Below are 13756 nucleotides of genomic sequence, written 5' to 3' on the forward strand. Positions count from 1 at the left end.
TCCAGACTTCTCCTCACCCCTCATATATCATTATATACACAGCGACCTCTCTGTCCAGACTTCTCCTCACCTCTCATATATCATTATATACACGGCGACCCCTCTGTCCAGACTTCTCCTCACCTCTCATATATCATTATATACACAGCGACCTCTCTGTCCAGACTTCTCCTCACCCCTCATATATCATTATATACACAGCGACCTCTCTGTCCAGACTTCTCCTCACCTCTCATATATCATTATATACACAGCGACCTCTCTGTCCAGACTTCTCCTCACCTCTCATATATCATTATATACACAGCGACCCCTCTGTCCAGACTTCTCCTCACCCCTCATATATCATTATATACACAGCGACCCCTCTGTCCAGACTTCTCCTCACCTCTCATATATCATTATATACACAGCGACCCCTCTGTCCAGACTTCTCCTCACCTCTCATATATCATTATATACACAGCGACCTCTCTGTCCAGACTTCTCCTCACCTCTCATATATCATTATATACACAGCGACCCCTCTGTCCAGACTTCTCCTCACCCCTCATATATCATTATATACACGGCGACCTCTCTGTCCAGACTTCTCCTCACCTCTCATATATCATTATATACACGGCGACCTCTCTGTCCAGACTTCTCCTCACCTCTCATATATCATTATATACACGGCGACCCCTCTGTCCAGACTTCTCCTCACCCCTCATATATCATTATATACACAGCGACCTCTCTGTCCAGACTTCTCCTCACCTCTCATATATCATTATATACACGGCGACCTCTCTGTCCAGACTTCTCCTCACCTCTCATATATCATTATATACACGGCGACCCCTCTGTCCAGACTTCTCCTCACCTCTCATATATCATTATATACACAGCGACCTCTCTGTCCAGACTTCTCCTCACCCCTCATATATCATTATATACACGGCGACCTCTCTGTCCAGACTTCTCCTCACCCCTCATATATCATTATATACACGGCGACCTCTCTGTCCAGACTTCTCCTCACCCCTCATATATCATTATATACACGGCGACCTCTCTGTCCAGACTTCTCCTCACCCCTCATATATCATTATATACACGGCGACCTCTCTGTCCAGACTTCTCCTCACCCCTCATATATCATTATATACACAGCGACCTCTCTGTCCAGACTTCACCTCACCTCTCATATATCATTATATACACAGCGGCCCCTCTGTCCAGACTTCTCCTCACCTCTCATATATCATTATATACACAGCGACCTCTCTGTCCAGACTTCTCCTCACCCCTCATATATCATTATATACACAGCGACCCCTCTGTCCAGACTTCTCCTCACCCCTCATATATCATTATATACACAGCGACCTCTCTGTCCAGACTTCTCCTCACCTCTCATATATCATTATATACACAGCGACCTCTGTCCAGACTTCTCCTCACCCCTCATATATCATTATATACACAGCGACCCCTCTGTCCAGACTTCTCCTCACCTCTCATATATCATTATATACACAGCGACCTCTCTGTCCAGACTTCTCCTCACCCCTCATATATCATTATATACACAGCGGCCCCTCTGTCCAGACTTCTCCTCACCTCTCATATATCATTATATACACAGCGACCTCTCTGTCCAGACTTCTCCTCACCCCTCATATATCATTATATACACAGCGACCCCTCTGTCCAGACTTCTCCTCACCCCTCATATATCATTATATACACAGCGACCTCTCTGTCCAGACTTCTCCTCACCTCTCATATATCATTATATACACGGCGACCCCTCTGTCCAGACTTCTCCTCACCTCTCATATATCATTATATACACGGCGACCTCTCTGTCCAGACTTCTCCTCACCTCTCATATATCATTATATACACGGCGACCCCTCTGTCCAGACTTCTCCTCACCTCTCATATATCATTATATACACAGCGACCTCTCTGTCCAGACTTCTCCTCACCTCTCATATATCATTATATACACAGCGACCTCTCTGTCCAGACTTCTCCTCACCCCTCATATATCATTATATACACAGCGACCCCTCTGTCCAGACTTCTCCTCACCTCTCATATATCATTATATACACAGCGACCCCTCTGTCCAGACTTCTCCTCACCCCTCATATATCATTATATACACAGCGACCCCTCTGTCCAGACTTCTCCTCACCTCTCATATATCATTATATACACAGCGACCTCTCTGTCCAGACTTCTCCTCACCTCTCATATATCATTATATACACAGCGACCCCTCTGTCCAGACTTCTCCTCACCTCTCATATATCATTATATACACAGCGACCTCTGTCCAGACTTCTCCTCACCTCTCATATATCATTATATACACAGCGACCTCTGTCCAGACTTCTCCTCACCTCTCATATATCATTATATACACAGCGACCCCTCTGTCCAGACTTCTCCTCACCCCTCATATATCATTATATACACAGTGACCTCTCTGTCCAGACTTCTCCTCACCCCTCATATATCATTATATACACAGCGACCCCTCTGTCCAGACTTCTCCTCACCTCTCATATATCATTATATACACGGCGACCTCTCTGTCCAGACTTCTCCTCACCCCTCATATATCATTATATACACGGCGACCTCTGTCCAGACTTCTCCTCACCTCTCATATATCATTATATACACAGCGACCTCTCTGTCCAGACTTCTCCTCACCCCTCATATATCATTATATACACAGCGACCTCTCTGTCCAGACTTCTCCTCACCCCTCATATATCATTATATACACAGCGACCTCTCTGTCCAGACTTCTCCTCACCCCTCATATATCATTATATACACAGCGACCCCTCTGTCCAGACTTCTCCTCACCTCTCATATATCATTATATACACAGCGACCTCTCTGTCCAGACTTCTCCTCACCCCTCATATATCATTATATACACAGCGACCTCTCTGTCCAGACTTCTCCTCACCCCTCATATATCATTATATACACAGCGACCTCTCTGTCCAGACTTCTCCTCACCTCTCATATATCATTATATACACAGCGACCCCTCTGTCCAGACTTCTCCTCACCCCTCATATATCATTATATACACGGCGACCCCTCTGTCCAGACTTCTCCTCACCCCTCATATATCATTATATACACAGCGACCTCTGTCCAGACATCTCCTCACCTCTCATATATCATTATATACACGGCGACCCCTCTGTCCAGACTTCTCCTCACCTCTCATATATCATTATATACACAGCGACCTCTCTGTCCAGACTTCTCCTCACCCCTCATATATCATTATATACACAGCGACCTCTCTGTCCAGACTTCTCCTCACCCCTCATATATCATTATATACACAGCGACCTCTCTGTCCAGACTTCTCCTCACCCCTCATATATCATTATATACACAGCGACCTCTCTGTCCAGACTTCTCCTCACCCCTCATATATCATTATATACACAGCGACCTCTCTGTCCAGACTTCTCCTCACCTCTCATATATCATTATATACACGGCGACCTCTCTGTCCAGACTTCTCCTCACCTCTCATATATCATTATATACACAGCGACCTCTCTGTCCAGACTTCTCCTCACCCCTCATATATCATTATATACACAGCGACCTCTCTGTCCAGACTTCTCCTCACCTCTCATATATCATTATATACACAGCGACCTCTCTGTCCAGACTTCTCCTCACCTCTCATATATCATTATATACACAGCGACCTCTCTGTCCAGACTTCTCCTCACCTCTCATATCATTATATACACAGCGACCTCTCTGTCCAGACTTCTCCTCACCCCTCATATATCATTATATACACGGCGACCTCTCTGTCCAGACTTCTCCTCACCCCTCATATATCATTATATACACAGCGACCTCTCTGTCCAGACTTCTCCTCACCTCTCATATATCATTATATACACGGCGACCTCTCTGTCCAGACTTCTCCTCACCTCTCATATATCATTATATACACAGCGACCTCTCTGTCCAGACTTCTCCTCACCCCTCATATATCATTATATACACAGCGACCCCTCTGTCCAGACTTCTCCTCACCTCTCATATATCATTATATACACAGCGACCCCTCTGTCCAGACTTCTCCTCACCTCTCATATATCATTATATACACGGCGACCCCTCTGTCCAGACTTCTCCTCACCCCTCATATATCATTATATACACAGCGACCTCTCTGTCCAGACTTCTCCTCACCTCTCATATATCATTATATACACAGCGACCTCTCTGTCCAGACTTCTCCTCACCCCTCATATATCATTATATACACAGCGACCTCTCTGTCTAGACTTCTCCTCACCCCTCATATATCATTATATACACAGCGACCTCTCTGTCCAGACTTCTCCTCACCTCTCATATATCATTATATACACAGCGACCCCTCTGTCCAGACTTCTCCTCACCCCTCATATATCATTATATACACAGCGACCTCTCTGTCCAGACTTCTCCTCACCCCTCATATATCATTATATACACAGCGACCTCTCTGTCCAGACTTCTCCTCACCTCTCATATATCATTATATACACAGCGACCCCTCTGTCCAGACTTCTCCTCACCTCTCATATATCATTATATACACGGCGACCTCTCTGTCCAGACTTCTCCTCACCTCTCATATATCATTATATACACAGCGACCTCTCTGTCCAGACTTCTCCTCACCTCTCATATATCATTATATACACAGCGACCTCTGTCCAGACTTCTCCTCACCTCTCATATATCATTATATACACAGCGACCCCTCTGTCCAGACTTCTCCTCACCCCTCATATATCATTATATACACAGCGACCTCTCTGTCCAGACTTCTCCTCACCTCTCATATATCATTATATACACAGCGACCTCTCTGTCCAGACTTCTCCTCACCTCTCATATATCATTATATACACGGCGACCTCTCTGTCCAGACTTCTCCTCACCCCTCATATATCATTATATACACAGCGACCTCTCTGTCCAGACTTCTCCTCACCTCTCATATATCATTATATACATAGCGACCCCTCTGTCCAGACTTCTCCTCACCCCTCATATATCATTATATACACAGCGACCCCTCTGTCCAGACTTCTCCTCACCTCTCATATATCATTATATACACAGCGACCTCTCTGTCCAGACTTCTCCTCACCCCTCATATATCATTATATACACAGCGACCTCTCTGTCCAGACTTCTCCTCACCTCTCATATATCATTATATACACAGCGACCCCTCTGTCCAGACTTCTCCTCACCTCTCATATATCATTATATACACAGCGACCCCTCTGTCCAGACTTCTCCTCACCTCTCATATATCATTATATACACGGCGACCTCTCTGTCCAGACTTCTCCTCACCTCTCATATATCATTATATACACAGCGACCTCTCTGTCCAGACTTCTCCTCACCTCTCATATATCATTATATACACAGCGACCCCTCTGTCCAGACTTCTCCTCACCTCTCATATATCATTATATACACGGCGACCTCTCTGTCCAGACTTCTCCTCACCCCTCATATATCATTATATCCACAGCGACCCCTCTGTCCAGACTTCTCCTCACCCCTCATATATCATTATATACACAGCGACCTCTCTGTCCAGACTTCTCCTCACCTCTCATATATCATTATATACACAGCGACCTCTCTGTCCAGACTTCTCCTCACCCCTCATATATCATTATATACACAGCGACCCCTCTGTCCAGACTTCTCCTCACCCCTCATATATCATTATATACACAGCGACCCCTCTGTCCAGACTTCTCCTCACCTCTCATATATCATTATATACACGGCGACCTCTCTGTCCAGACTTCTCCTCACCTCTCATATATCATTATATACACGGCGACCTCTCTGTCCAGACTTCTCCTCACCTCTCATATATCATTATATACACAGCGACCTCTCTGTCCAGACTTCTCCTCACCTCTCATATATCATTATATACACAGCGACCCCTCTGTCCAGACTTCTCCTCACCTCTCATATATCATTATATACACGGCGACCTCTCTGTCCAGACTTCTCCTCACCCCTCATATATCATTATATCCACAGCGACCCCTCTGTCCAGACTTCTCCTCACCTCTCATATATCATTATATACACGGCGACCTCTCTGTCCAGACTTCTCCTCACCCCTCATATATCATTATATCCACAGCGACCCCTCTGTCCAGACTTCTCCTCACCTCTCATATATCATTATATACACGGCGACCTCTCTGTCCAGACTTCTCCTCACCCCTCATATATCATTATATCCACAGCGACCCCTCTGTCCAGACTTCTCCTCACCTCTCATATATCATTATATACACGGCGACCTCTCTGTCCAGACTTCTCCTCACCCCTCATATATCATTATATCCACAGCGACCCCTCTGTCCAGACTTCTCCTCACCTCTCATATATCATTATATACACAGCGACCTCTCTGTCCAGACTTCTCCTCACCCCTCATATATCATTATATACACAGCGACCTCTCTGTCCAGACTTCTCCTCACCTCTCATATATCATTATATACACAGCGACCCCTCTGTACAGACTTCTCCTCACCCCTCATATATCATTATATACACAGCGACCTCTCTGTCCAGACTTCTCCTCACCTCTCATATATCATTATATACACAGCGACCTCTCTGTCCAGACTTCTCCTCACCCCTCATATATCATTATATACACAGCGACCCCTCTGTCCAGACTTCTCCTCACCTCTCATATATCATTATATACACAGCGACCCCTCTGTCCAGACTTCTCCTCACCTCTCATATATCATTATATACACAGCGACCCCTCTGTCCAGACTTCTCCTCACCTCTCATATATCATTATATACACGGCGACCTCTCTGTCCAGACTTCTCCTCACCCCTCATATATCATTATATACACAGCGACCCCTCTGTCCAGACTTCTCCTCACCCCTCATATATCATTATATACACAGCGACCTCTCTGTCCAGACTTCTCCTCACCCCTCATATATCATTATATACACAGCGACCTCTCTGTCCAGACTTCTCCTCACCCCTCATATATCATTATATACACAGCGACCCCTCTGTCCAGACTTCTCCTCACCTCTCATATATCATTATATACACAGCGACCCCTCTGTCCAGACTTCTCCTCACCTCTCATATATCATTATATACACAGCGACCTCTCTGTCCAGACTTCTCCTCACCCCTCATATATCATTATATACACAGCGACCTCTCTGTCCAGACTTCTCCTCACCTCTCATATATCATTATATACACAGCGACCTCTCTGTCCAGACTTCTCCTCACCCCTCATATATCATTATATACACAGCGACCCCTCTGTCCAGACTTCTCCTCACCTCTCATATATCATTATATACACGGCGACCTCTCTGTCCAGACTTCTCCTCACCCCTCATATATCATTATATACACAGCGACCTCTCTGTCCAGACTTCTCCTCACCCCTCATATATCATTATATACACAGCGACCTCTCTGTCCAGACTTCTCACCCCTCATATATCATTATATACACAGCGACCTCTGTCCAGACTTCTCCTCACCCCTCATATATCATTATATACACAGCGACCTCTCTGTCCAGACTCCTCCTCACCCCTCATATATCATTATATACACAGCGACCTCTCTGTCTAGACTTCTCCTCACCTCTCATATATCATTATATACACAGCGACCTCTCTGTCCAGACTTCTCCTCACCCCTCATATATCATTATATACACAGCGACCCCTCTGTCCAGACTTCTCCTCACCCCTCATATATCATTATATACACAGCGACCCCTCTGTCCAGACTTCTCCTCACCCCTCATATATCATTATATACACAGCGACCTCTCTGTCCAGACTCCTCCTCACCTCTCATATATCATTATATACACAGCGACCTCTCTGTCCAGACTTCTCCTCACCCCTCATATATCATTATATACACAGCGACCCCTCTGTCCAGACTTCTCCTCACCCCTCATATATCATTATATACACAGCGACCCCTCTGTCCAGACTTCTCCTCACCCCTCATATATCATTATATACACAGCGACCCCTCTGTCCAGACTTCTCCTCACCCCTCATATATCATTATATACACAGCGACCCCTCTGTCCAGACTTCTCCTCACCCCTCATATATCATTATATACACGGCGACCCCTCTGTCCAGACTTCTCCTCACCTCTCATATATCATTATATACACAGCGACCCCTCTGTCCAGACTCCTCCTCACCCCTCATATATCATTATATACACGGCGACCCCTCTGTCCAGACTTCTCCTCACCTCTCATATATCATTATATACACAGCGACCTCTCTGTCCAGACTTCTCCTCACCTCTCATATATCATTATATACACAGCGACCTCTCTGTCCAGACTTCTCCTCACCTCTCATATATCATTATATACACGGCGACCTCTCTGTCCAGACTTCTCCTCACCTCTCATATATCATTATATACACGGCGACCTCTCTGTCCAGACTTCTCCTCACCTCTCATATATCATTATATACACAGCGACCTCTGTCCAGACTCCTCCTCACCTCTCATATATCATTATATACACAGCGACCTCCTGTCCAGACTTCTCCTCACCTCTCATATATCATTATATACACGGCGACCTCTCTGTCCAGACTTCTCCTCACCTCTCATATATCATTATATACACGGCGACCCCTCTGTCCAGACTTCTCCTCACCTCTCATATATCATTATATACACAGCGACCCCTCTGTCCAGACCTCTCCTCACCCCTCATATATCATTATATACACAGCGACCTCTCTGTCCAGACTTCTCCTCACCCCTCATATATCATTATATACACAGCGACCTCTCTGTCCAGACCTCTCCTCACCCCTCATATATCATTATATACACAGCGACCTCTCTGTCCAGACTTCTCCTCACCCCTCATATATCATTATATACACAGCGACCCCTCTGTCCAGACCTCTCCTCACCCCTCATATATCATTATATACACAGCGACCTCTCTGTCCAGACTTCTCCTCACCTCTCATATATCATTATATACACAGCGACCTCTCTGTCCAGACTTCTCCTCACCTCTCATATATCATTATATACACGGCGACCCCTCTGTCCAGACTTCTCCTCACCTCTCATATATCATTATATACACGGCGACCTCTCTGTCCAGACTTCTCCTCACCCCTCATATATCATTATATACACAGCGACCCCTCTGTCCAGACTTCTCCTCACCCCTCATATATCATTATATACACAGCGACCCCTCTGTCCAGACTTCTCCTCACCTCTCATATATCATTATATACACGGCGACCTCTCTGTCCAGACTTCTCCTCACCTCTCATATATCATTATATACACAGCGACCTCTGTCCAGACTTCTCCTCACCTCTCATATATCATTATATACACAGCGACCTCTCTGTCCAGACTTCTCCTCACCTCTCATATCATTATATACACGGCGACCCCTCTGTCCAGACTTCTCCTCACCCCTCATATATCATTATATACACAGCGACCCCTCTGTCCAGACTTCTCCTCACCTCTCATATATCATTATATACACAGCGACCTCTCTGTCCAGACTTCTCCTCACCCCTCATATATCATTATATACACGGCGACCCCTCTGTCCAGACTTCTCCTCACCCCTCATATATCATTATATACACGGCGACCCCTCTGTCCAGACTTCTCCTCACCTCTCATATATCATTATATACACAGCGACCCCTCTGTCCAGACTTCTCCTCACCCCTCATATATCATTATATACACAGCGACCCCTCTGTCCAGACTTCTCCTCACCTCTCATATATCATTATATACACGGCGACCCCTCTGTCCAGACTTCTCCTCACCCCTCATATATCATTATATACACAGCGACCTCTCTGTCCAGACTTCTCCTCACCCCTCATATATCATTATATACACAGCGACCCCTCTGTCCAGACATCTCCTCACCTCTCATATATCATTATATACACAGCGACCTCTCTGTCCAGACTTCTCCTCACCTCTCATATATCATTATATACACAGCGACCTCTCTGTCCAGACTTCTCCTCACCCCTCATATATCATTATATACACAGCGACCTCTCTGTCCAGACTTCTCCTCACCCCTCATATATCATTATATACACAGCGACCCCTCTGTCCAGACTTCTCCTCACCCCTCATATATCATTATATACACGGCGACCCCTCTGTCCAGACTTCTCCTCACCTCTCATATATCATTATATACACAGCGACCTCTCTGTCCAGACTTCTCCTCACCCCTCATATATCATTATATACACAGCGACCCCTCTGTCCAGACTTCTCCTCACCTCTCATATATCATTATATACACGGCGACCTCTCTGTCCAGACTTCTCCTCACCTCTCATATATCATTATATACACAGCGACCCCTCTGTCCAGACTTCTCCTCACCCCTCATATATCATTATATACACAGCGGCCCCTCTGTCCAGACTTCTCCTCACCTCTCATATATCATTATATACACAGCGACCTCTCTGTCCAGACTTCTCCTCACCTCTCATATATCATTATATACACAGCGACCTCTCTGTCCAGACTTCTCCTCACCTCTCATATATCATTATATACACAGCGACCCCTCTGTCCAGACATCTCCTCACCTCTCATATATCATTATATACACGGCGACCCCTCTGTCCAGACATCTCCTCACCTCTCATATATCATTATATACACAGCGACCTCTCTGTCCAGACTTCTCCTCACCCCTCATATATCATTATATACACAGCGACCCCTCTGTCCAGACTTCTCCTCACCCCTCATATATCATTATATACACAGCGACCTCTCTGTCCAGACATCTCCTCACCTCTCATATATCATTATATACACAGCGACCCCTCTGTCCAGACTTCTCCTCACCTCTCATATATCATTATATACACGGCGACCTCTCTGTCCAGACTTCTCCTCACCCCTCATATATCATTATATACACAGCGACCCCTCTGTCCAGACTTCTCCTCACCTCTCATATATCATTATATACACGGCGACCCCTCTGTCCAGACTTCTCCTCACCTCTCATATATCATTATATACACAGCGACCCCTCTGTCCAGACTTCTCCTCACCCCTCATATATCATTATATACACAGCGACCCCTCTGTCCAGACTTCTCCTCACCCCTCATATATCATTATATACACAGCGACCCCTCTGTCCAGACATCTCCTCACCTCTCATATATCATTATATACACAGCGACCCCTCTGTCCAGACATCTCCTCACCTCTCATATATCATTATATACACAGCGGCCCCTCTGTCCAGACTTCTCCTCACCTCTCATATATCATTATATACACAGCGACCCCTCTGTCCAGACTTCTCCTCACCCCTCATATATCATTATATACACAGCGACCCCTCTGTCCAGACTTCTCCTCACCCCTCATATATCATTATATACACAGCGACCTCTCTGTCCAGACTTCTCCTCACCCCTCATATATCATTATATACACAGCGACCTCTCTGTCCAGACTTCTCCTCACCTCTCATATATCATTATATACACAGCGACCTCTCTGTCCAGACTTCTCCTCACCTCTCATATATCATTATATACACAGCGACCTCTCTGTCCAGACTTCTCCTCACCTCTCATATATCATTATATACACAGCGACCCCTCTGTCCAGACTTCTCCTCACCCCTCATATATCATTATATACACAGCGACCCCTCTGTCCAGACTTCTCCTCACCTCTCATATATCATTATATACACAGCGACCCCTCTGTCCAGACTTCTCCTCACCCCTCATATATCATTATATACACAGCGACCCCTCTGTCCAGACTTCTCCTCACCTCTCATATATCATTATATACACAGCGACCTCTCTGTCCAGACTTCTCCTCACCTCTCATATATCATTATATACACAGCGACCTCTGTCCAGACTTCTCCTCACCCCTCATATATCATTATATACACAGCGACCCCTCTGTCCAGACTTCTCCTCACCCCTCATATATCATTATATACACAGCGACCTCTCTGTCCAGACTTCTCCTCACCCCTCATATATCATTATATACACAGCGACCTCTCTGTCCAGACTTCTCCTCACCTCTCATATATCATTATATACACAGCGACCCCTCTGTCCAGACTTCTCCTCACCCCTCATATATCATTATATACACAGCGACCCCTCTGTCCAGACTTCTCCTCACCTCTCATATATCATTATATACACAGCGACCTCTCTGTCCAGACTTCTCCTCACCTCTCATATATCATTATATACACAGCGACCTCTGTCCAGACTTCTCCTCACCCCTCATATATCATTATATACACAGCGACCTCTCTGTCCAGACTTCTCCTCACCCCTCATATATCATTATATACACAGCGACCTCTCTGTCCAGACTTCTCCTCACCCCTCATATATCATTATATACACAGCGACCCCTCTGTCCAGACTTCTCCTCACCTCTCATATATCATTATATACACAGCGACCTCTGTCCAGACTTCTCCTCACCTCTCATATATCATTATATACACAGCGACCCCTCTGTCCAGACTTCTCCTCACCTCTCATATATCATTATATACACAGCGACCCCTCTGTCCAGACTCCTCCTCACCTCTCATATATCATTATATACACAGCGACCTCTCTGTCCAGACTTCTCCTCACCTCTCATATATCATTATATACACAGCGACCCCTCTGTCCAGACTTCTCCTCACCTCTCATATATCATTATATACACGGCGACCCCTCTGTCCAGACTTCTCCTCACCTCTCATATATCATTATATACACAGCGACCTCTCTGTCCAGACTTCTCCTCACCTCTCATATATCATTATATACACAGCGACCTCTCTGTCCAGACTTCTCCTCACCCCTCATATATCATTATATACACAGCGACCTCTCTGTCCAGACTTCTCCTCACCCCTCATATATCATTATATACACAGCGACCTCTCTGTCCAGACTTCTCCTCACCTCTCATATATCATTATATACACAGCGACCTCTCTGTCCAGACTTCTCCTCACCCCTCATATATCATTATATACACAGCGACCCCTCTGTCCAGACTTCTCCTCACCTCTCATATATCATTATATACACAGCGACCTCTCTGTCCAGACTTCTCCTCACCCCTCATATATCATTATATACACGGCGACCTCTCTGTCCAGACTTCTCTCATATAATCATCGGGTCGGTGACATCTTCTGTGCTTAGGTTATCAGTGCTGGCAGTCACGTATAATATTATTTGCTGTCACATACTTCTGTATATAGTTCCTTAAGATCCCCTCAAACATTTTTACCTTAGACTGAGGTCACACCACGCGTCTTCTTACACGTTTCCTGCAAATTTTCCTTAAATAATGTAAGACCGGAGAGAATGCAGCTTAGTAGCAGGTAATGTACAAGTATATATATATATATACCCTCCGTATACACCGCTCTGAATGACGGGAAATCCTCTACTGACTGATAACAGAGAGAACAGCAGCGACCACCAGTCATACACCGACCAGGACCTGTTGTGTATCTGTAATATACTATATCTGAAGGACCTGAGATGACGTCACCATCATGTGATCTGTTCCTGAGGGGG

At 45.4% G+C, this 13756-nt stretch overlaps 1 protein-coding gene across 1 annotated transcript in view; it reads right to left on the minus strand.

The window, feature by feature from the left end:
• The window catches only part of LOC142708470 (uncharacterized), a 52831-nt gene extending 39335 nt beyond the window's left edge, over positions 1 to 13496 (minus strand). Inside the window, exon 1 of the mRNA XM_075848396.1 lies at positions 13464 to 13496. The gene's annotated coding sequence lies outside the window, so the exon portion shown is untranslated. The remainder of the gene's footprint in view (positions 1 to 13463) is intronic.
• Positions 13497 to 13756: the final 260 nt, after the last annotated feature.

This window comes from Rhinoderma darwinii, unplaced genomic scaffold (assembly GCF_050947455.1).
Source record: "Rhinoderma darwinii isolate aRhiDar2 unplaced genomic scaffold, aRhiDar2.hap1 Scaffold_3948, whole genome shotgun sequence".
NCBI lineage: Eukaryota > Metazoa > Chordata > Amphibia > Anura > Rhinodermatidae > Rhinoderma > Rhinoderma darwinii.